Raw genomic sequence first — 24762 nt, 5'->3', positions numbered from 1 at the left:
AGCAATTCTTAAAACAGGTACGGACAGGGATCGAAAACATGAACTTCAGTTTTTGAAAATTATGCCATAAAAGTTGGCAACCATGCCACTTCTGTTCTATAAATGTACTAACAGGGATTGAACGCATATTCTTCAGATTACAAGACCAAATGATTTTGCACATCTCTGTTTCCTGCTTAGAATTTCAACATTCTGGAAAGTAGAAGTTGGGTCTTTGCAAAAAAACATGGAGAAGCTGGGGATTGAACCCAGGACCGCATACATGCAAAGCATGCGCTCTACCACTGAGCTACAACCCCTTTCTGCAAAAGAAAAATGTTTTGCTTATTTTTTTAAATGTCACCTTTATTTAACCAGGTAAGGCAGTTAAGGACAAGTTCTCATACACCACTGCGACCTGGCCAAGATAAAGCAAAGCAGTGCAACACAAACAACAACACAGAGTTACACATGGAACAAACAAGCGCACAGTCAATAACAAAATAGAAGGGGGGGGGGAAATAAAAAAAAAGGCAATAAATAGGCCATAGTAGCGAAGTAATCACAATTTAGCAAATGAACACTGGAGTGATAGATGAGCAGATGATGATGTGCAAGTAGAAATACTGGTGTGCAAAAGTGCAGAAAGTAAATAAAAACCATATGGGGATGAGGTCGGTAGATTGGGTGGGCTATTTACAGATGGGCAATGTACAGCTGCAGCGATCGGTTAGCTGCTCAGATAGCTGATGTTTAAAGTTAGCAGTGTTGCCAACTCCTCAGTAAGGAAAGTAGCTATTGGCTGTCCTAAAAGACGCTAGAAGTCGCTAAATGACGTCATCACCTAATTTGCATAATTTGCCATGATCATGTAATTGTGATGGACGCGGTTGGAGAGAGGAATAACTCCGTGGGAGAGACAAGAAGTGAGTAAAACACACCCTAAATATATTTAGAACTACAAATGAACTTTCTTCTGTCGATTCTTGTTTTTTTTTATGTCACAATTCCAACCCTCCTCCTTTATCCGGGCTTGGGACCAGCAAAAGTGGCCCAAAAGAGACACTCTGGCGGAGCAACTTAGTTTTTAATTGTATTTTTTTGTTTTTCAGTTTAGTTTTCTTAATTTGGTTTGGTTTTTAACCTTATGGTCCACTTAGGAGCCTACGACAAGTCACAGTAAAACATTAACATTTTTAACCATAACATAAAAATAAACAATTCTATACAATCTACATTAACAATCTAAATGGACCAAAAAGAGACAATAGAAAAAACTTTCAATGGCAATGTGAGAAAATGATGGTAACTAGTCTGGCCCTAATTCAGGTTAATTGTGTGTTTTTTTTTTTAATGTAAGCCAGGGCGGGATCAGCCAGCGGCGGCTTCCCACATTCATATACAGTCTGGAAGCGGAGGGGTGAACTATTAATACAATGTACTTTTTATATACACCACTCCATTGAAACTACAATGAAATGATACCAGCAATTCTTAAAACAGGTACGGACAGGGATCGAAAACATGAACTTCAGTTTTTGAAAATTATGCCATAAAAGTTGGCAACCATGCCACTTCTGTTCTATAAATGTACTAACAGGGATTGAACGCATATTCTTCAGATTACAAGACCAAATGATTTTGCACATCTCTGTTTCCTGCTTAGAATTTCAACATTCTGGAAAGTAGAAGTTGGGTCTTTGCAAAAAAACATGGAGAAGCTGGGGATTGAACCCAGGACCGCATACATGCAAAGCATGCGCTCTACCACTGAGCTACAACCCCTTTCTGCAAAAGAAAAATGTTTTGCTTATTTTTTTAAATGTCACCTTTATTTAACCAGGTAAGGCAGTTAAGGACAAGTTCTCATACACCACTGCGACCTGGCCAAGATAAAGCAAAGCAGTGCAACACAAACAACAACACAGAGTTACACATGGAACAAACAAGCGCACAGTCAATAACAAAATAGAAGGGGGGGGGGGGAAATAAAAAAAAAGGCAATAAATAGGCCATAGTAGCGAAGTAATCACAATTTAGCAAATGAACACTGGAGTGATAGATGAGCAGATGATGATGTGCAAGTAGAAATACTGGTGTGCAAAAGTGCAGAAAGTAAATAAAAACCATATGGGGATGAGGTCGGTAGATTGGGTGGGCTATTTACAGATGGGCAATGTACAGCTGCAGCGATCGGTTAGCTGCTCAGATAGCTGATGTTTAAAGTTAGCAGTGTTGCCAAAGTAAGGAAAGTAGCTATTGGCTGTCCTAAAAGACGCTAGAAGTCGCTAAATGACGTCATCACCTAATTTGCATAATTTGCCATGATCATGTAATTGTGATGGACGCGGTTGGAGAGAGGAATAATGGGAGAGACAAGAAGTGAGTAAAACACACCCTAAATATATTTAGAACTACAAATGAACTTTCTTCTGTCGATTCTTGTTTTTTTTTATGTCACAATTCCAACCCTCCTCCTTTATCCGGGCTTGGGACCAGCAAAAGTGGCCCAAAAGAGACACTCTGGCGGAGCAACTTAGTTTTTAATTGTATTTTTTTGTTTTTCAGTTTAGTTTTCTTAATTTGGTTTGGTTTTTAACCTTATGGTCCACTTAGGAGCCTACGACAAGTCACAGTAAAACATTAACATTTTTAACCATAACATAAAAATAAACAATTCTATACAATCTACATTAACAATCTAAATGGACCAAAAAGAGACAATAGAAAAAACTTTCAATGGCAATGTGAGAAAATGATGGTAACTAGTCTGGCCCTAATTCAGGTTAATTGTGTGTTTTTTTTTTTAATGTAAGCCAGGGCGGGATCAGCCAGCGGCGGCTTCCCACATTCATATACAGTCTGGAAGCGGAGGGGTGAACTATTAATACAATGTACTTTTTATATACACCACTCCATTGAAACTACAATGAAATGATACCAGCAATTCTTAAAACAGGTACGGACAGGGATCGAAAACATGAACTTCAGTTTTTGAAAATTATGCCATAAAAGTTGGCAACCATGCCACTTCTGTTCTATAAATGTACTAACAGGGATTGAACGCATATTCTTCAGATTACAAGACCAAATGATTTTGCACATCTCTGTTTCCTGCTTAGAATTTCAACATTCTGGAAAGTAGAAGTTGGGTCTTTGCAAAAAAACATGGAGAAGCTGGGGATTGAACCCAGGACCGCATACATGCAAAGCATGCGCTCTACCACTGAGCTACAACCCCTTTCTGCAAAAGAAAAATGTTTTGCTTATTTTTTTAAATGTCACCTTTATTTAACCAGGTAAGGCAGTTAAGGACAAGTTCTCATACACCACTGCGACCTGGCCAAGATAAAGCAAAGCAGTGCAACACAAACAACAACACAGAGTTACACATGGAACAAACAAGCGCACAGTCAATAACAAAATAGAAGGGGGGGGGGAAATAAAAAAAAAGGCAATAAATAGGCCATAGTAGCGAAGTAATCACAATTTAGCAAATGAACACTGGAGTGATAGATGAGCAGATGATGATGTGCAAGTAGAAATACTGGTGTGCAAAAGTGCAGAAAGTAAATAAAAACCATATGGGGATGAGGTCGGTAGATTGGGTGGGCTATTTACAGATGGGCAATGTACAGCTGCAGCGATCGGTTAGCTGCTCAGATAGCTGATGTTTAAAGTTAGCAGTGTTGCCAACTCCTCAGTAAGGAAAGTAGCTATTGGCTGTCCTAAAAGACGCTAGAAGTCGCTAAATGACGTCATCACCTAATTTGCATAATTTGCCATGATCATGTAATTGTGATGGACGCGGTTGGAGAGAGGAATAACTCCGTGGGAGAGACAAGAAGTGAGTAAAACACACCCTAAATATATTTAGAACTACAAATGAACTTTCTTCTGTCGATTCTTGTTTTTTTTTATGTCACAATTCCAACCCTCCTCCTTTATCCGGGCTTGGGACCAGCAAAAGTGGCCCAAAAGAGACACTCTGGCGGAGCAACTTAGTTTTTAATTGTATTTTTTTGTTTTTCAGTTTAGTTTTCTTAATTTGGTTTGGTTTTTAACCTTATGGTCCACTTAGGAGCCTACGACAAGTCACAGTAAAACATTAACATTTTTAACCATAACATAAAAATAAACAATTCTATACAATCTACATTAACAATCTAAATGGACCAAAAAGAGACAATAGAAAAAACTTTCAATGGCAATGTGAGAAAATGATGGTAACTAGTCTGGCCCTAATTCAGGTTAATTGTGTGTTTTTTTTTTTAATGTAAGCCAGGGCGGGATCAGCCAGCGGCGGCTTCCCACATTCATATACAGTCTGGAAGCGGAGGGGTGAACTATTAATACAATGTACTTTTTATATACACCACTCCATTGAAACTACAATGAAATGATACCAGCAATTCTTAAAACAGGTACGGACAGGGATCGAAAACATGAACTTCAGTTTTTGAAAATTATGCCATAAAAGTTGGCAACCATGCCACTTCTGTTCTATAAATGTACTAACAGGGATTGAACGCATATTCTTCAGATTACAAGACCAAATGATTTTGCACATCTCTGTTTCCTGCTTAGAATTTCAACATTCTGGAAAGTAGAAGTTGGGTCTTTGCAAAAAAACATGGAGAAGCTGGGGATTGAACCCAGGACCGCATACATGCAAAGCATGCGCTCTACCACTGAGCTACAACCCCTTTCTGCAAAAGAAAAATGTTTTGCTTATTTTTTTAAATGTCACCTTTATTTAACCAGGTAAGGCAGTTAAGGACAAGTTCTCATACACCACTGCGACCTGGCCAAGATAAAGCAAAGCAGTGCAACACAAACAACAACACAGAGTTACACATGGAACAAACAAGCGCACAGTCAATAACAAAATAGAAGGGGGGGGGGGGGAAATAAAAAAAAAGGCAATAAATAGGCCATAGTAGCGAAGTAATCACAATTTAGCAAATGAACACTGGAGTGATAGATGAGCAGATGATGATGTGCAAGTAGAAATACTGGTGTGCAAAAGTGCAGAAAGTAAATAAAAACCATATGGGGATGAGGTCGGTAGATTGGGTGGGCTATTTACAGATGGGCAATGTACAGCTGCAGCGATCGGTTAGCTGCTCAGATAGCTGATGTTTAAAGTTAGCAGTGTTGCCAACTCCTCAGTAAGGAAAGTAGCTATTGGCTGTCCTAAAAGACGCTAGAAGTCGCTAAATGACGTCATCACCTAATTTGCATAATTTGCCATGATCATGTAATTGTGATGGACGCGGTTGGAGAGAGGAATAACTCCGTGGGAGAGACAAGAAGTGAGTAAAACACACCCTAAATATATTTAGAACTACAAATGAACTTTCTTCTGTCGATTCTTGTTTTTTTTTATGTCACAATTCCAACCCTCCTCCTTTATCCGGGCTTGGGACCAGCAAAAGTGGCCCAAAAGAGACACTCTGGCGGAGCAACTTAGTTTTTAATTGTATTTTTTTGTTTTTCAGTTTAGTTTTCTTAATTTGGTTTGGTTTTTAACCTTATGGTCCACTTAGGAGCCTACGACAAGTCACAGTAAAACATTAACATTTTTAACCATAACATAAAAATAAACAATTCTATACAATCTACATTAACAATCTAAATGGACCAAAAAGAGACAATAGAAAAAACTTTCAATGGCAATGTGAGAAAATGATGGTAACTAGTCTGGCCCTAATTCAGGTTAATTGTGTGTTTTTTTTTTTAATGTAAGCCAGGGCGGGATCAGCCAGCGGCGGCTTCCCACATTCATATACAGTCTGGAAGCGGAGGGGTGAACTATTAATACAATGTACTTTTTATATACACCACTCCATTGAAACTACAATGAAATGATACCAGCAATTCTTAAAACAGGTACGGACAGGGATCGAAAACATGAACTTCAGTTTTTGAAAATTATGCCATAAAAGTTGGCAACCATGCCACTTCTGTTCTATAAATGTACTAACAGGGATTGAACGCATATTCTTCAGATTACAAGACCAAATGATTTTGCACATCTCTGTTTCCTGCTTAGAATTTCAACATTCTGGAAAGTAGAAGTTGGGTCTTTGCAAAAAAACATGGAGAAGCTGGGGATTGAACCCAGGACCGCATACATGCAAAGCATGCGCTCTACCACTGAGCTACAACCCCTTTCTGCAAAAGAAAAATGTTTTGCTTATTTTTTTAAATGTCACCTTTATTTAACCAGGTAAGGCAGTTAAGGACAAGTTCTCATACACCACTGCGACCTGGCCAAGATAAAGCAAAGCAGTGCAACACAAACAACAACACAGAGTTACACATGGAACAAACAAGCGCACAGTCAATAACAAAATAGAAGGGGGGGGGGGGGGAAATAAAAAAAAAGGCAATAAATAGGCCATAGTAGCGAAGTAATCACAATTTAGCAAATGAACACTGGAGTGATAGATGAGCAGATGATGATGTGCAAGTAGAAATACTGGTGTGCAAAAGTGCAGAAAGTAAATAAAAACCATATGGGGATGAGGTCGGTAGATTGGGTGGGCTATTTACAGATGGGCAATGTACAGCTGCAGCGATCGGTTAGCTGCTCAGATAGCTGATGTTTAAAGTTAGCAGTGTTGCCAACTCCTCAGTAAGGAAAGTAGCTATTGGCTGTCCTAAAAGACGCTAGAAGTCGCTAAATGACGTCATCACCTAATTTGCATAATTTGCCATGATCATGTAATTGTGATGGACGCGGTTGGAGAGAGGAATAACTCCGTGGGAGAGACAAGAAGTGAGTAAAACACACCCTAAATATATTTAGAACTACAAATGAACTTTCTTCTGTCGATTCTTGTTTTTTTTTATGTCACAATTCCAACCCTCCTCCTTTATCCGGGCTTGGGACCAGCAAAAGTGGCCCAAAAGAGACACTCTGGCGGAGCAACTTAGTTTTTAATTGTATTTTTTTGTTTTTCAGTTTAGTTTTCTTAATTTGGTTTGGTTTTTAACCTTATGGTCCACTTAGGAGCCTACGACAAGTCACAGTAAAACATTAACATTTTTAACCATAACATAAAAATAAACAATTCTATACAATCTACATTAACAATCTAAATGGACCAAAAAGAGACAATAGAAAAAACTTTCAATGGCAATGTGAGAAAATGATGGTAACTAGTCTGGCCCTAATTCAGGTTAATTGTGTGTTTTTTTTTTTAATGTAAGCCAGGGCGGGATCAGCCAGCGGCGGCTTCCCACATTCATATACAGTCTGGAAGCGGAGGGGTGAACTATTAATACAATGTACTTTTTATATACACCACTCCATTGAAACTACAATGAAATGATACCAGCAATTCTTAAAACAGGTACGGACAGGGATCGAAAACATGAACTTCAGTTTTTGAAAATTATGCCATAAAAGTTGGCAACCATGCCACTTCTGTTCTATAAATGTACTAACAGGGATTGAACGCATATTCTTCAGATTACAAGACCAAATGATTTTGCACATCTCTGTTTCCTGCTTAGAATTTCAACATTCTGGAAAGTAGAAGTTGGGTCTTTGCAAAAAAACATGGAGAAGCTGGGGATTGAACCCAGGACCGCATACATGCAAAGCATGCGCTCTACCACTGAGCTACAACCCCTTTCTGCAAAAGAAAAATGTTTTGCTTATTTTTTAAAATGTCACCTTTATTTAACCAGGTAAGGCAGTTAAGGACAAGTTCTCATACACCACTGCGACCTGGCCAAGATAAAGCAAAGCAGTGCAACACAAACAACAACACAGAGTTACACATGGAACAAACAAGCGCACAGTCAATAACAAAATAGAAGGGGGGGGGGGGGGGAAATAAAAAAAAAAGGCAATAAATAGGCCATAGTAGCGAAGTAATCACAATTTAGCAAATGAACACTGGAGTGATAGATGAGCAGATGATGATGTGCAAGTAGAAATACTGGTGTGCAAAAGTGCAGAAAGTAAATAAAAACCATATGGGGATGAGGTCGGTAGATTGGGTGGGCTATTTACAGATGGGCAATGTACAGCTGCAGCGATCGGTTAGCTGCTCAGATAGCTGATGTTTAAAGTTAGCAGTGTTGCCAACTCCTCAGTAAGGAAAGTAGCTATTGGCTGTCCTAAAAGACGCTAGAAGTCGCTAAATGACGTCATCACCTAATTTGCATAATTTGCCATGATCATGTAATTGTGATGGACGCGGTTGGAGAGAGGAATAACTCCGTGGGAGAGACAAGAAGTGAGTAAAACACACCCTAAATATATTTAGAACTACAAATGAACTTTCTTCTGTCGATTCTTGTTTTTTTTTATGTCACAATTCCAACCCTCCTCCTTTATCCGGGCTTGGGACCAGCAAAAGTGGCCCAAAAGAGACACTCTGGCGGAGCAACTTAGTTTTTAATTGTATTTTTTTGTTTTTCAGTTTAGTTTTCTTAATTTGGTTTGGTTTTTAACCTTATGGTCCACTTAGGAGCCTACGACAAGTCACAGTAAAACATTAACATTTTTAACCATAACATAAAAATAAACAATTCTATACAATCTACATTAACAATCTAAATGGACCAAAAAGAGACAATAGAAAAAACTTTCAATGGCAATGTGAGAAAATGATGGTAACTAGTCTGGCCCTAATTCAGGTTAATTGTGTGTTTTTTTTTTTAATGTAAGCCAGGGCGGGATCAGCCAGCGGCGGCTTCCCACATTCATATACAGTCTGGAAGCGGAGGGGTGAACTATTAATACAATGTACTTTTTATATACACCACTCCATTGAAACTACAATGAAATGATACCAGCAATTCTTAAAACAGGTACGGACAGGGATCGAAAACATGAACTTCAGTTTTTGAAAATTATGCCATAAAAGTTGGCAACCATGCCACTTCTGTTCTATAAATGTACTAACAGGGATTGAACGCATATTCTTCAGATTACAAGACCAAATGATTTTGCACATCTCTGTTTCCTGCTTAGAATTTCAACATTCTGGAAAGTAGAAGTTGGGTCTTTGCAAAAAAACATGGAGAAGCTGGGGATTGAACCCAGGACCTCATACATGCAAAGCATGCGCTCTACCACTGAGCTACAACCCCTTTCTGCAAAAGAAAAATGTTTTGTTTATTTTTTTAAATGTCACCTTTATTTAACCAGGTAAGCCAGTTAAGGACAAGTTCTCATACACCACTGCGACCTGGCCAAGATAAAGCAAAGCAGTGCAACACAAACAACAACACAGAGTTACACATGGAACAAACAAGCGCACAGTCAATAACAAAATAGAAGGGGGGGGGGAAATAAAAAAAAAGGCAATAAATAGGCCATAGTAGCGAAGTAATCACAATTTAGCAAATGAACACTGGAGTGATAGATGAGCAGATGATGATGTGCAAGTAGAAATACTGGTGTGCAAAAGTGCAGAAAGTAAATAAAAACCATATGGGGATGAGGTCGGTAGATTGGGTGGGCTATTTACAGATGGGCAATGTACAGCTGCAGCGATCGGTTAGCTGCTCAGATAGCTGATGTTTAAAGTTAGCAGTGTTGCCAACTCCTCAGTAAGGAAAGTAGCTATTGGCTGTCCTAAAAGACGCTAGAAGTCGCTAAATGACGTCATCACCTAATTTGCATAATTTGCCATGATCATGTAATTGTGATGGACGCGGTTGGAGAGAGGAATAACTCCGTGGGAGAGACAAGAAGTGAGTAAAACACACCCTAAATATATTTAGAACTACAAATGAACTTTCTTCTGTCGATTCTTGTTTTTTTTTATGTCACAATTCCAACCCTCCTCCTTTATCCGGACTTGGGACCAGCAAAAGTGGCCCAAAAGAGACACTCTGGCGGAGCAACTTAGTTTTTAATTGTATTTTTTTGTTTTTCAGTTTAGTTTTCTTAATTTGGTTTGGTTTTTAACCTTATGGTCCACTTAGGAGCCTACGACAAGTCACAGTAAAACATTAACATTTTTAACCATAACATAAAAATAAACAATTCTATACAATCTACATTAACAATCTAAATGGACCAAAAAGAGACAATAGAAAAAACTTTCAATGGCAATGTGAGAAAATGATGGTAACTAGTCTGGCCCTAATTCAGGTTAATTGTGTGTTTTTTTTAAAAATGTAAGCCAGGGCGGGATCAGCCAGCGGCGGCTTCCCACATTCATATACAGTCTGGAAGCGGAGGGGTGAACTATTAATACAATGTACTTTTTATATACACCACTCCATTGAAACTACAATGAAATGATACCAGCAATTCTTAAAACAGGTACGGACAGGGATCGAAAACATGAACTTCAGTTTTTGAAAATTATGCCATAAAAGTTGGCAACCATGCCACTTCTGTTCTATAAATGTACTAACAGGGATTGAACGCATATTCTTCAGATTACAAGACCAAATGATTTTGCACATCTCTGTTTCCTGCTTAGAATTTCAACATTCTGGAAAGTAGAAGTTGGGTCTTTGCAAAAAAACATGGAGAAGCTGGGGATTGAACCCAGGACCTCATACATGCAAAGCATGCGCTCTACCACTGAGCTACAACCCCTTTCTGCAAAAGAAAAATGTTTTGCTTATTTTTTAAAATGTCACCTTTATTTAACCAGGTAAGGCAGTTAAGGACAAGTTCTCATACACCACTGCGACCTGGCCAAGATAAAGCAAAGCAGTGCAACACAAACAACAACACAGAGTTACACATGGAACAAACAAGCGCACAGTCAATAACAAAATAGAAGGGGGGGGGGGAAATAAAAAAAAAGGCAATAAATAGGCCATAGTAGCGAAGTAATCACAATTTAGCAAATGAACACTGGAGTGATAGATGAGCAGATGATGATGTGCAAGTAGAAATACTGGTGTGCAAAAGTGCAGAAAGTAAATAAAAACCATATGGGGATGAGGTCGGTAGATTGGGTGGGCTATTTACAGATGGGCAATGTACAGCTGCAGCGATCGGTTAGCTGCTCAGATAGCTGATGTTTAAAGTTAGCAGTGTTGCCAACTCCTCAGTAAGGAAAGTAGCTATTGGCTGTCCTAAAAGACGCTAGAAGTCGCTAAATGACGTCATCACCTAATTTGCATAATTTGCCATGATCATGTAATTGTGATGGACGCGGTTGGAGAGAGGAATAACTCCGTGGGAGAGACAAGAAGTGAGTAAAACACACCCTAAATATATTTAGAACTACAAATGAACTTTCTTCTGTCGATTCTTGTTTTTTTTTATGTCACAATTCCAACCCTCCTCCTTTATCCGGACTTGGGACCAGCAAAAGTGGCCCAAAAGAGACACTCTGGCGGAGCAACTTAGTTTTTAATTGTATTTTTTTGTTTTTCAGTTTAGTTTTCTTAATTTGGTTTGGTTTTTAACCTTATGGTCCACTTAGGAGCCTACGACAAGTCACAGTAAAACATTAACATTTTTAACCATAACATAAAAATAAACAATTCTATACAATCTACATTAACAATCTAAATGGACCAAAAAGAGACAATAGAAAAAACTTTCAATGGCAATGTGAGAAAATGATGGTAACTAGTCTGGCCCTAATTCAGGTTAATTGTGTGTTTTTTTTTTTAATGTAAGCCAGGGCGGGATCAGCCAGCGGCGGCTTCCCACATTCATATACAGTCTGGAAGCGGAGGGGTGAACTATTAATACAATGTACTTTTTATATACACCACTCCATTGAAACTACAATGAAATGATACCAGCAATTCTTAAAACAGGTACGGACAGGGATCGAAAACATGAACTTCAGTTTTTGAAAATTATGCCATAAAAGTTGGCAACCATGCCACTTCTGTTCTATAAATGTACTAACAGGGATTGAACGCATATTCTTCAGATTACAAGACCAAATGATTTTGCACATCTCTGTTTCCTGCTTAGAATTTCAACATTCTGGAAAGTAGAAGTTGGGTCTTTGCAAAAAAACATGGAGAAGCTGGGGATTGAACCCAGGACCTCATACATGCAAAGCATGCGCTCTACCACTGAGCTACAACCCCTTTCTGCAAAAGAAAAATGTTTTGCTTATTTTTTAAAATGTCACCTTTATTTAACCAGGTAAGGCAGTTAAGGACAAGTTCTCATACACCACTGCGACCTGGCCAAGATAAAGCAAAGCAGTGCAACACAAACAACAACACAGAGTTACACATGGAACAAACAAGCGCACAGTCAATAACAAAATAGAAGGGGGGGGGGGGGGGGGGGGGAAAAAAAAAAAAAGGCAATAAATAGGCCATAGTAGCGAAGTAATCACAATTTAGCAAATGAACACTGGAGTGATAGATGAGCAGATGATGATGTGCAAGTAGAAATACTGGTGTGCAAAAGTGCAGAAAGTAAATAAAAACCATATGGGGATGAGGTCGGTAGATTGGGTGGGCTATTTACAGATGGGCAATGTACAGCTGCAGCGATCGGTTAGCTGCTCAGATAGCTGATGTTTAAAGTTAGCAGTGTTGCCAACTCCTCAGTAAGGAAAGTAGCTATTGGCTGTCCTAAAAGACGCTAGAAGTCGCTAAATGACGTCATCACCTAATTTGCATAATTTGCCATGATCATGTAATTGTGATGGACGCGGTTGGAGAGAGGAATAACTCCGTGGGAGAGACAAGAAGTGAGTAAAACACACCCTAAATATATTTAGAACTACAAATGAACTTTCTTCTGTCGATTCTTGTTTTTTTTTATGTCACAATTCCAACCCTCCTCCTTTATCCGGACTTGGGACCAGCAAAAGTGGCCCAAAAGAGACACTCTGGCGGAGCAACTTAGTTTTTAATTGTATTTTTTTGTTTTTCAGTTTAGTTTTCTTAATTTGGTTTGGTTTTTAACCTTATGGTCCACTTAGGAGCCTACGACAAGTCACAGTAAAACATTAACATTTTTAACCATAACATAAAAATAAACAATTCTATACAATCTACATTAACAATCTAAATGGACCAAAAAGAGACAATAGAAAAAACTTTCAATGGCAATGTGAGAAAATGATGGTAACTAGTCTGGCCCTAATTCAGGTTAATTGTGTGTTTTTTTTTTTAATGTAAGCCAGGGCGGGATCAGCCAGCGGCGGCTTCCCACATTCATATACAGTCTGGAAGCGGAGGGGTGAACTATTAATACAATGTACTTTTTATATACACCACTCCATTGAAACTACAATGAAATGATACCAGCAATTCTTAAAACAGGTACGGACAGGGATCGAAAACATGAACTTCAGTTTTTGAAAATTATGCCATAAAAGTTGGCAACCATGCCACTTCTGTTCTATAAATGTACTAACAGGGATTGAACGCATATTCTTCAGATTACAAGACCAAATGATTTTGCACATCTCTGTTTCCTGCTTAGAATTTCAACATTCTGGAAAGTAGAAGTTGGGTCTTTGCAAAAAAACATGGAGAAGCTGGGGATTGAACCCAGGACCTCATACATGCAAAGCATGCGCTCTACCACTGAGCTACAACCCCTTTCTGCAAAAGAAAAATGTTTTACTTATTTTTTAAAATGTCACCTTTATTTAACCAGGTAAGGCAGTTAAGGACAAGTTCTCATACACCACTGCGACCTGGCCAAGATAAAGCAAAGCAGTGCAACACAAACAACAACACAGAGTTACACATGGAACAAACAAGCGCACAGTCAATAACAAAATAGAAGGGGGGGGGGGGGAAATAAAAAAAAAAGGCAATAAATAGGCCATAGTAGCGAAGTAATCACAATTTAGCAAATGAACACTGGAGTGATAGATGAGCAGATGATGATGTGCAAGTAGAAATACTGGTGTGCAAAAGTGCAGAAAGTAAATAAAAACCATATGGGGATGAGGTCGGTAGATTGGGTGGGCTATTTACAGATGGGCAATGTACAGCTGCAGCGATCGGTTAGCTGCTCAGATAGCTGATGTTTAAAGTTAGCAGTGTTGCCAACTCCTCAGTAAGGAAAGTAGCTATTGGCTGTCCTAAAAGACGCTAGAAGTCGCTAAATGACGTCATCACCTAATTTGCATAATTTGCCATGATCATGTAATTGTGATGGACGCGGTTGGAGAGAGGAATAACTCCGTGGGAGAGACAAGAAGTGAGTAAAACACACCCTAAATATATTTAGAACTACAAATGAACTTTCTTCTGTCGATTCTTGTTTTTTTTTATGTCACAATTCCAACCCTCCTCCTTTATCCGGGCTTGGGACCAGCAAAAGTGGCCCAAAAGAGACACTCTGGCGGAGCAACTTAGTTTTTAATTGTATTTTTTTGTTTTTCAGTTTAGTTTTCTTAATTTGGTTTGGTTTTTAACCTTATGGTCCACTTAGGAGCCTACGACAAGTAAAACACAGTAAAACATTAACATTTTTAACCATAACATAAAAATATAATAATATATATACAATCTACATTAACAATCTAAATGGACCAAAAAGAGACAATAGAAAAAACTTTCAATGGCAATGTGAGAAAATGATGGTAACTATTAATGTAAGCCAGGGCGGGATCAGCCAGCGGCGGCTTCCCACATTCATATACAGTCTGGAAGCGGAGGGGTGAACTATTAATACAATGTACTTTTTATATACACCACTCCATTGAAACTACAATGAAATGATACCAGCAATTCTTAAAACAGGTACGGACAGGGATCGAAAACATGAACTTCAGTTTTTGAAAATGATGCCATAAAAGTTGGCAACCATGCCACTTCTGTTCTATAAATGTACTAACAGGGATTGAACGCATATTCTTCAGATTACAAGACCAAATGATTTTGCACATCTCTGTTTCCTGCTTAGAATTTCAACATTCTGGAAAGTAGAAGTTGGGTCTTTGCAAAAAAACATGGAGAAGCTGGGGATTGAACCCAGGACCTCATACATGCAAAGCATGCGCTCTACCACTGAGCTACAACCCCTTTCTGCAAAAGAAAAATGTTTTACTTATTTTTTAAAATGTCACCTTTATTTAACCAGGTAAGGCAGTTAAGGACAAGTTCTCATACACCACTGCGACCTGGCCAAGATAAAGCAAAGCAGTGCAACACAAACAACAACACAGAGTTACACATGGAACAAACAAGCGCACAGTCAATAACAAAATAGAAGGGGGGGGGGGGGGGGGGAAATAAAAAAAAAAGGCAATAAATAGGCCATAGTAGCGAAGTAATCACAATTTAGCAAATGAACACTGGAGTGATAGATGAGCAGATGATGATGTGCAAGTAGAAATACTGGTGTGCAAAAGTGCAGAAAGTAAATAAAAACCATATGGGGATGAGGTCGGTAGATTGGGTGGGCTATTTACAGATGGGCAATGTACAGCTGCAGCGATCGGTTAGCTGCTCAGATAGCTGATGTTTAAAGTTAGCAGTGTTGCCAACTCCTCAGTAAGGAAAGTAGCTATTGGCTGTCCTAAAAGACGCTAGAAGTCGCTAAATGACGTCATCACCTAATTTGCATAATTTGCCATGATCATGTAATTGTGATGGACGCGGTTGGAGAGAGGAATAACTCCGTGGGAGAGACAAGAAGTGAGTAAAACACACCCTAAATATATTTAGAACTACAAATGAACTTTCTTCTGTCGATTCTTGTTTTTTTTTATGTCACAATTCCAACCCTCCTCCTTTATCCGGGCTTGGGACCAGCAAAAGCTGCCCAAAAGAGACACTCTGGCGGAGCAACTTAGTTTTTAATTGTATTTTTTTGTTTTTCAGTTTAGTTTTCTTAATTTGGTTTGGTTTTTAACCTTATGGTCCACTTAGGAGCCTACGACAAGTAAAACATTAACATTTTTACCCATAACATTAAATATATATAATATATATATATACAATCTACATTAACAATCTAAATGGACCAAAAAGAGACAATAGAAAAAACTTTCAATGGCAATGTGAGAAAATGATGGTAACTAGTCTGGCCGTAATTCAGGTTAATTGTGTGTTTTTAAAAAAAATGTAAGCCAGGGCGGGATCAGCCAGCGGCGGCTTCCCACATTCATATACAGTCTGGAAGCGGAGGGGTGAACTATTAATACAATGTACTTTTTATATACACCACTCCATTGAAACTACAATGAAATGATACCAGCAATTCTTAAAACAGGTACGGACAGGGATCGAAAACATGAACTTCAGTTTTTGAAAATGATGCCATAAAAGTTGGCAACCATGCCACTTCTGTTCTATAAATGTACTAACAGGGATTGAACGCATATTCTTCAGATTACAAGACCAAATGATTTTGCACATCTCTGTTTCCTGCTTAGAATTTCAACATTCTGGAAAGTAGAAGTTGGGTCTTTGCAAAAAAACATGGAGAAGCTGGGGATTGAACCCAGGACCTCATACATGCAAAGCATGCGCTCTACCACTGAGCTACAACCCCTTTCTGCAAAAGAAAAATGTTTTGTTTATTTTTTAAAATGTCACCTTTATTTAACCAGGTAAGCCAGTTAAGGACAAGTTCTCATACACCACTGCGACCTGGCCAAGATAAAGCAAAGCAGTGCAACACAAACAACAACACAGAGTTACACATGGAACAAACAAGCGCACAGTCAATAACAAAATAGAAGGGGGGGGGGGGGGGGGAAATAAAAAAAAAAGGCAATAAATAGGCCATAGTAGCGAAGTAATCACAATTTAGCAAATGAACACTGGAGTGATAGATGAGCAGATGATGATGTGCAAGTAGAAATACTGGTGTGCAAAAGTGCAGAAAGTAAATAAAAACCATATGGGGATGAGGTCGGTAGATTGGGTGGGCTATTTACAGATGGGCAATGTACAGCTGCAGCGATCGGTTAGCTGCTCAGATAGCTGATGTTTAAAGTTAGCAGTGTTGCCAACTCCTCAGTAAGGAAAGTAGCTATTGGCTGTCCTAAAAGACGCTAGAAGTCGCTAAATGACGTCATCACCTAATTTGCATAATTTGCCATGATCATGTAATTGTGATGGACGCGGTTGGAGAGAGGAATAACTCCGTGGGAGAGACAAGAAGTGAGTAAAACACACCCTAAATATATTTAGAACTACAAATGAACTTTCTTCTGTCGATTCTTGTTTTTTTTTATGTCACAATTCCAACCCTCCTCCTTTATCCGGGCTTGGGACCAGCAAAAGTGGCCCAAAAGAGACACTCTGGCGGAGCAACTTAGTTTTTAATTGTATTTTTTTGTTTTTCAGTTTAGTTTTCTTAATTTGGTTTGGTTTTTAACCTTATGGTCCACTTAGGAGCCTACGACAAGTCACAGTAAAACATTAACATTTTTAACCATAACATAAAAATAAACAATTCTATACAATCTACATTAACAATCTAAATGGACCAAAAAGAGACAATAGAAAAAACTTTCAATGGCAATGTGAGAAAATGATGGTAACTAGTCTGGCCCTAATTCAGGTTAATTGTGTGTTTTTTTTTTTAATGTAAGCCAGGGCGGGATCAGCCAGCGGCGGCTTCCCACATTCATATACAGTCTGGAAGCGGAGGGGTGAACTATTAATACAATGTACTTTTTATATACACCACTCCATTGAAACTACAATGAAATGATACCAGCAATTCTTAAAACAGGTACGGACAGGGATCGAAAACATGAACTTCAGTTTTTGAAAATTATGCCATAAAAGTTGGCAACCATGCCACTTCTGTTCTATAAATGTACTAACAGGGATTGAACGCATATTCTTCAGATTACAAGACCAAATGATTTTGCACATCTCTGTTTCCTGCTTAGAATTTCAACATTCTGGAAAGTAGAAGTTGGGTCTTTGCAAAAAAACATGGAGAAGCTGGGGATTGAACCCAGGACCTCATACATGCAAAGCATGCGCTCTACCACTGAGCTACAACCCCTTTCTGCAAAAGAAAAATGTTTTGCTTATTTTTTTAAATGTCACCTTTATTTAACCAGGTAAGGCAGTTAAGGACAAGTTCTCATACACCACTGCGACCTGGCCAAGATAAAGCAAAGCAGTGCAACACAAACAACAACACAGAGTTACACATGGAACAAACAAGCGCACAGTCAATAACAAAATAGAAGGGGGGGGGGGAAATAAAAAAAAAGGCAATAAATAGGCCATAGTAGCGAAGTAATCACAATTTAGCAAATGAACACTGGAGTGATAGATGAGCAGATGATGATGTGCAAGTAGAAATACTGGTGTGCAAAAGTGCAGAAAGTAAATAAAAACCATATGGGGATGAGGTCGGTAGATTGGGTGGGCTATTTACAGATGGGCAATGTACAGCTGCAGCGATCGGTTAGCTGCTCAGATAGCTGATGTTTAAAGTTAGCAGTGTTGCCAACTCCTCAGTAAGGAAAGTAGCTATTGGCTGTCCTAAAAGACGCTAGAAGTCGCTAAATGACGTCATCACCTAATTTGCATAATTTGCCATGATCATGTAATTGTGATGGACGCGGTTGGAGAGAGGAATAACTCCGTGGGAGAGACAAGAAGTGAGTAAAACACACCCTAAATATATTTAGAACTACAAATGAACTTTCTTCTGTCGATTCTTGTTTTTTTTTATGTCACAATTCCAACCCTCCTCCTTTATCCGGGCTTGGGACCAGCAAAAGTGGCCCAAAAGAGACACTCTGGCGGAGCAACTTAGTTTTTAATTGTATTTTTTTGTTTTTCAGTTTAGTTTTCTTAATTTGGTTTGGTTTTTAACCTTATGGTCCACTTAGGAGCCTACGACAAGTCACAGTAAAACATTAACATTTTTAACCATAACATAAAAATAAACAATTCTATACAATCTACATTAACAATCTAAATGGACCAAAAAGAGACAATAGAAAAAACTTTCAATGGCAATGTGAGAAAATGATGGTAACTAGTCTGGCCCTAATTCAGGTTAATTGTGTGTTTTTTTTTTTAATGTAAGCCAGGGCGGGATCAGCCAGCGGCGGCTTCCCACATTCATATACAGTCTGGAAGCGGAGGGGTGAACTATTAATACAATGTACTTTTTATATACACCACTCCATTGAAACTACAATGAAATGATACCAGCAATTCTTAAAACAGGTACGGACAGGGATCGAAAACATGAACTTCAGTTTTTGAAAATTATGCCATAAAAGTTGGCAACCATGCCACTTCTGTTCTATAAATGTACTAACAGGGATTGAACGCATATTCTTCAGATTACAAGACCAAATGATTTTGCACATCTCTGTTTCCTGCTTAGAATTTCAACATTCTGGAAAGTAGAAGTTGGGTCTTTGCAAAAAAACATGGAGAAGCTGGGGATTGAACCCAGGACCGCATACATGCAAAGCATGCGCTCTACCACTGAGCTACAACCCCTTTCTGCAAAAGAAAAATGTTTTGCTTATTTTTTTAAATGTCACCTTTATTTAACCAGGTAAGGCAGTTAAGGACAAGTTCTCATACACCACTGCGACCTGGCCAAGATAAAGCAAAGCAGTGCAACACAAACAACAACACAGAGTTACACATGGAACAAACAAGCGCACAGTCAATAACAAAATAGAAGGGGGGGGGGGAAATAAAAAAAAAGGCAATAAATAGGCCATAGTAGCGAAGTAATCACAATTTAGCAAATGAACACTGGAGTGATAGATGAGCAGATGATGATGTGCAAGTAGAAATACTGGTGTGCAAAAGTGCAGAAAGTAAATAAAAACCATATGGGGATGAGGTCGGTAGATTGGGTGGGCTATTTACAGATGGGCAATGTACAGCTGCAGCGATCGGTTAGCTGCTCAGATAGCTGATGTTTAAAGTTAGCAGTGTTGCCAACTCCTCAGTAAGGAAAGTAGCTATTGGCTGTCCTAAAAGACGCTAGAAGTCGCTAAATGACGTCATCACCTAATTTGCATAATTTGCCATGATCATGTAATTGTGATGGACGCGGTTGGAGAGAGGAATAACTCCGTGGGAGAGACAAGAAGTGAGTAAAACACACCCTAAATATATTTAGAACTACAAATGAACTTTCTTCTGTCGATTCTTGTTTTTTTTTATGTCACAATTCCAACCCTCCTCCTTTATCCGGGCTTGGGACCAGCAAAAGTGGCCCAAAAGAGACACTCTGGCGGAGCAACTTAGTTTTTAATTGTATTTTTTTGTTTTTCAGTTTAGTTTTCTTAATTTGGTTTGGTTTTTAACCTTATGGTCCACTTAGGAGCCTACGACAAGTCACAGTAAAACATTAACATTTTTAACCATAACATAAAAATAAACAATTCTATACAATCTACATTAACAATCTAAATGGACCAAAAAGAGACAATAGAAAAAACTTTCAATGGCAATGTGAGAAAATGATGGTAACTAGTCTGGCCCTAATTCAGGTTAATTGTGTGTTTTTTTTTTTAATGTAAGCCAGGGCGGGATCAGCCAGCGGCGGCTTCCCACATTCATATACAGTCTGGAAGCGGAGGGGTGAACTATTAATACAATGTACTTTTTATATACACCACTCCATTGAAACTACAATGAAATGATACCAGCAATTCTTAAAACAGGTACGGACAGGGATCGAAAACATGAACTTCAGTTTTTGAAAATTATGCCATAAAAGTTGGCAACCATGCCACTTCTGTTCTATAAATGTACTAACAGGGATTGAACGCATATTCTTCAGATTACAAGACCAAATGATTTTGCACATCTCTGTTTCCTGCTTAGAATTTCAACATTCTGGAAAGTAGAAGTTGGGTCTTTGCAAAAAAACATGGAGAAGCTGGGGATTGAACCCAGGACCGCATACATGCAAAGCATGCGCTCTACCACTGAGCTACAACCCCTTTCTGCAAAAGAAAAATGTTTTGCTTATTTTTTTAAATGTCACCTTTATTTAACCAGGTAAGGCAGTTAAGGACAAGTTCTCATACACCACTGCGACCTGGCCAAGATAAAGCAAAGCAGTGCAACACAAACAACAACACAGAGTTACACATGGAACAAACAAGCGCACAGTCAATAACAAAATAGAAGGGGGGGGGGGGGGGGAAATAAAAAAAAAGGCAATAAATAGGCCATAGTAGCGAAGTAATCACAATTTAGCAAATGAACACTGGAGTGATAGATGAGCAGATGATGATGTGCAAGTAGAAATACTGGTGTGCAAAAGTGCAGAAAGTAAATAAAAACCATATGGGGATGAGGTCGGTAGATTGGGTGGGCTATTTACAGATGGGCAATGTACAGCTGCAGCGATCGGTTAGCTGCTCAGATAGCTGATGTTTAAAGTTAGCAGTGTTGCCAACTCCTCAGTAAGGAAAGTAGCTATTGGCTGTCCTAAAAGACGCTAGAAGTCGCTAAATGACGTCATCACCTAATTTGCATAATTTGCCATGATCATGTAATTGTGATGGACGCGGTTGGAGAGAGGAATAACTCCGTGGGAGAGACAAGAAGTGAGTAAAACACACCCTAAATATATTTAGAACTACAAATGAACTTTCTTCTGTCGATTCTTGTTTTTTTTTATGTCACAATTCCAACCCTCCTCCTTTATCCGGGCTTGGGACCAGCAAAAGTGGCCCAAAAGAGACACTCTGGCGGAGCAACTTAGTTTTTAATTGTATTTTTTTGTTTTTCAGTTTAGTTTTCTTAATTTGGTTTGGTTTTTAACCTTATGGTCCACTTAGGAGCCTACGACAAGTCACAGTAAAACATTAACATTTTTAACCATAACATAAAAATAAACAATTCTATACAATCTACATTAACAATCTAAATGGACCAAAAAGAGACAATAGAAAAAACTTTCAATGGCAATGTGAGAAAATGATGGTAACTAGTCTGGCCCTAATTCAGGTTAATTGTGTGTTTTTTTTTTTAATGTAAGCCAGGGCGGGATCAGCCAGCGGCGGCTTCCCACATTCATATACAGTCTGGAAGCGGAGGGGTGAACTATTAATACAATGTACTTTTTATATACACCACTCCATTGAAACTACAATGAAATGATACCAGCAATTCTTAAAACAGGTACGGACAGGGATCGAAAACATGAACTTCAGTTTTTGAAAATTATGCCATAAAAGTTGGCAACCATGCCACTTCTGTTCTATAAATGTACTAACAGGGATTGAACGCATATTCTTCAGATTACAAGACCAAATGATTTTGCACATCTCTGTTTCCTGCTTAGAATTTCAACATTCTGGAAAGTAGAAGTTGGGTCTTTGCAAAAAAACATGGAGAAGCTGGGGATTGAACCCAGGACCGCATACATGCAAAGCATGCGCTCTACCACTGAGCTACAACCCCTTTCTGCAAAAGAAAAATGTTTTGCTTATTTTTTTAAATGTCACCTTTATTTAACCAGGTAAGGCAGTTAAGGACAAGTTCTCATACACCACTGCGACCTGGCCAAGATAAAGCAAAGCAGTGCAACACAAACAACAACACAGAGTTACACATGGAACAAACAAGCGCACAGTCAATAACAAAATAGAAGGGGGGGGGGAAATAAAAAAAAAGGCAATAAATAGGCCATAGTAGCGAAGTAATCACAATTTAGCAAATGAACACTGGAGTGATAGATGAGCAGATGATGATGTGCAAGTAGAAATACTGGTGTGCAAAAGTGCAGAAAGTAAATAAAAACCATATGGGGATGAGGTCGGTAGATTGGGTGGGCTATTTACAGATGGGCAATGTACAGCTGCAGCGATCGGTTAGCTGCTCAGATAGCTGATGTTTAAAGTTAGCAGTGTTGCCAACTCCTCAGTAAGGAAAGTAGCTATTGGCTGTCCTAAAAGACGCTAGAAGTCGCTAAATGACGTCATCACCTAATTTGCATAATTTGCCATGATCATGTAATTGTGATGGACGCGGTTGGAGAGAGGAATAACTCCGTGGGAGAGACAAGAAGTGAGTAAAACACACCCTAAATATATTTAGAACTACAAATGAACTTTCTTCTGTCGATTCTTGTTTTTTTTTATGTCACAATTCCAACCCTCCTCCTTTATCCGGGCTTGGGACCAGCAAAAGTGGCCCAAAAGAGACACTCTGGCGGAGCAACTTAGTTTTTAATTGTATTTTTTTGTTTTTCAGTTTAGTTTTCTTAATTTGGTTTGGTTTTTAACCTTATGGTCCACTTAGGAGCCTACGACAAGTCACAGTAAAACATTAACATTTTTAACCATAACATAAAAATAAACAATTCTATACAATCTACATTAACAATCTAAATGGACCAAAAAGAGACAATAGAAAAAACTTTCAATGGCAATGTGAGAAAATGATGGTAACTAGTCTGGCCCTAATTCAGGTTAATTGTGTGTTTTTTTTTTTAATGTAAGCCAGGGCGGGATCAGCCAGCGGCGGCTTCCCACATTCATATACAGTCTGGAAGCGGAGGGGTGAACTATTAATACAATGTACTTTTTATATACACCACTCCATTGAAACTACAATGAAATGATACCAGCAATTCTTAAAACAGGTACGGACAGGGATCGAAAACATGAACTTCAGTTTTTGAAAATTATGCCATAAAAGTTGGCAACCATGCCACTTCTGTTCTATAAATGTACTAACAGGGATTGAACGCATATTCTTCAGATTACAAGACCAAATGATTTTGCACATCTCTGTTTCCTGCTTAGAATTTCAACATTCTGGAAAGTAGAAGTTGGGTCTTTGCAAAAAAACATGGAGAAGCTGGGGATTGAACCCAGGACCGCATACATGCAAAGCATGCGCTCTACCACTGAGCTACAACCCCTTTCTGCAAAAGAAAAATGTTTTGCTTATTTTTTTAAATGTCACCTTTATTTAACCAGGTAAGGCAGTTAAGGACAAGTTCTCATACACCACTGCGACCTGGCCAAGATAAAGCAAAGCAGTGCAACACAAACAACAACACAGAGTTACACATGGAACAAACAAGCGCACAGTCAATAACAAAATAGAAGGGGGGGGGGGAAATAAAAAAAAAGGCAATAAATAGGCCATAGTAGCGAAGTAATCACAATTTAGCAAATGAACACTGGAGTGATAGATGAGCAGATGATGATGTGCAAGTAGAAATACTGGTGTGCAAAAGTGCAGAAAGTAAATAAAAACCATATGGGGATGAGGTCGGTAGATTGGGTGGGCTATTTACAGATGGGCAATGTACAGCTGCAGCGATCGGTTAGCTGCTCAGATAGCTGATGTTTAAAGTTAGCAGTGTTGCCAACTCCTCAGTAAGGAAAGTAGCTATTGGCTGTCCTAAAAGACGCTAGAAGTCGCTAAATGACGTCATCACCTAATTTGCATAATTTGCCATGATCATGTAATTGTGATGGACGCGGTTGGAGAGAGGAATAACTCCGTGGGAGAGACAAGAAGTGAGTAAAACACACCCTAAATATATTTAGAACTACAAATGAACTTTCTTCTGTCGATTCTTGTTTTTTTTTATGTCACAATTCCAACCCTCCTCCTTTATCCGGGCTTGGGACCAGCAAAAGTGGCCCAAAAGAGACACTCTGGCGGAGCAACTTAGTTTTTAATTGTATTTTTTTGTTTTTCAGTTTAGTTTTCTTAATTTGGTTTGGTTTTTAACCTTATGGTCCACTTAGGAGCCTACGACAAGTCACAGTAAAACATTAACATTTTTAACCATAACATAAAAATAAACAATTCTATACAATCTACATTAACAATCTAAATGGACCAAAAAGAGACAATAGAAAAAACTTTCAATGGCAATGTGAGAAAATGATGGTAACTAGTCTGGCCCTAATTCAG

At 38.7% G+C, this 24762-nt stretch overlaps 17 non-coding genes across 17 annotated transcripts; all 17 read right to left on the bottom strand.

Moving 5' to 3' along the window:
• Positions 1-227: 227 nt before the first annotated feature.
• trnaa-ugc (transfer RNA alanine (anticodon UGC)) lies at positions 228-299 on the bottom strand. The gene has a single exon. It is a non-coding gene; the product is annotated as a tRNA-Ala (tRNA).
• Positions 300-1692: 1393 nt separating this feature from the next.
• Positions 1693-1764, bottom strand: trnaa-ugc (transfer RNA alanine (anticodon UGC)). The gene has a single exon. It is a non-coding gene; the product is annotated as a tRNA-Ala (tRNA).
• A 1384-nt stretch (positions 1765-3148) lies between these two features.
• On the bottom strand, positions 3149-3220 carry trnaa-ugc (transfer RNA alanine (anticodon UGC)). Its single transcript has one exon. It is a non-coding gene; the product is annotated as a tRNA-Ala (tRNA).
• Positions 3221-4613: 1393 nt separating this feature from the next.
• On the bottom strand, positions 4614-4685 carry trnaa-ugc (transfer RNA alanine (anticodon UGC)). Its single transcript has one exon. It is a non-coding gene; the product is annotated as a tRNA-Ala (tRNA).
• Positions 4686-6081: 1396 nt separating this feature from the next.
• trnaa-ugc (transfer RNA alanine (anticodon UGC)) lies at positions 6082-6153 on the bottom strand. The gene has a single exon. It is a non-coding gene; the product is annotated as a tRNA-Ala (tRNA).
• A 1397-nt stretch (positions 6154-7550) lies between these two features.
• trnaa-ugc (transfer RNA alanine (anticodon UGC)) lies at positions 7551-7622 on the bottom strand. The gene has a single exon. It is a non-coding gene; the product is annotated as a tRNA-Ala (tRNA).
• Positions 7623-9021: 1399 nt separating this feature from the next.
• Positions 9022-9093, bottom strand: trnaa-ugc (transfer RNA alanine (anticodon UGC)). The gene has a single exon. It is a non-coding gene; the product is annotated as a tRNA-Ala (tRNA).
• A 1393-nt stretch (positions 9094-10486) lies between these two features.
• Positions 10487-10558, bottom strand: trnaa-ugc (transfer RNA alanine (anticodon UGC)). Its single transcript has one exon. It is a non-coding gene; the product is annotated as a tRNA-Ala (tRNA).
• Positions 10559-11952: 1394 nt separating this feature from the next.
• trnaa-ugc (transfer RNA alanine (anticodon UGC)) lies at positions 11953-12024 on the bottom strand. The gene has a single exon. It is a non-coding gene; the product is annotated as a tRNA-Ala (tRNA).
• Positions 12025-13428: 1404 nt separating this feature from the next.
• On the bottom strand, positions 13429-13500 carry trnaa-ugc (transfer RNA alanine (anticodon UGC)). The gene has a single exon. It is a non-coding gene; the product is annotated as a tRNA-Ala (tRNA).
• Positions 13501-14865: 1365 nt separating this feature from the next.
• Positions 14866-14937, bottom strand: trnaa-ugc (transfer RNA alanine (anticodon UGC)). The gene has a single exon. It is a non-coding gene; the product is annotated as a tRNA-Ala (tRNA).
• Positions 14938-16339: 1402 nt separating this feature from the next.
• trnaa-ugc (transfer RNA alanine (anticodon UGC)) lies at positions 16340-16411 on the bottom strand. The gene has a single exon. It is a non-coding gene; the product is annotated as a tRNA-Ala (tRNA).
• Positions 16412-17812: 1401 nt separating this feature from the next.
• trnaa-ugc (transfer RNA alanine (anticodon UGC)) lies at positions 17813-17884 on the bottom strand. Its single transcript has one exon. It is a non-coding gene; the product is annotated as a tRNA-Ala (tRNA).
• Positions 17885-19278: 1394 nt separating this feature from the next.
• Positions 19279-19350, bottom strand: trnaa-ugc (transfer RNA alanine (anticodon UGC)). Its single transcript has one exon. It is a non-coding gene; the product is annotated as a tRNA-Ala (tRNA).
• A 1394-nt stretch (positions 19351-20744) lies between these two features.
• Positions 20745-20816, bottom strand: trnaa-ugc (transfer RNA alanine (anticodon UGC)). Its single transcript has one exon. It is a non-coding gene; the product is annotated as a tRNA-Ala (tRNA).
• A 1399-nt stretch (positions 20817-22215) lies between these two features.
• trnaa-ugc (transfer RNA alanine (anticodon UGC)) lies at positions 22216-22287 on the bottom strand. The gene has a single exon. It is a non-coding gene; the product is annotated as a tRNA-Ala (tRNA).
• A 1393-nt stretch (positions 22288-23680) lies between these two features.
• Positions 23681-23752, bottom strand: trnaa-ugc (transfer RNA alanine (anticodon UGC)). The gene has a single exon. It is a non-coding gene; the product is annotated as a tRNA-Ala (tRNA).
• Positions 23753-24762: the final 1010 nt, after the last annotated feature.

The sequence above is a fragment of the Oncorhynchus clarkii genome, chromosome 33 (genome assembly GCF_045791955.1).
Source record: "Oncorhynchus clarkii lewisi isolate Uvic-CL-2024 chromosome 33, UVic_Ocla_1.0, whole genome shotgun sequence".
In the NCBI taxonomy this organism is placed as follows: domain Eukaryota; kingdom Metazoa; phylum Chordata; class Actinopteri; order Salmoniformes; family Salmonidae; genus Oncorhynchus; species Oncorhynchus clarkii.
Note: the sequence above shows the minus strand (reverse complement) of the source record. Positions and strands in the feature narration are given on the sequence as shown.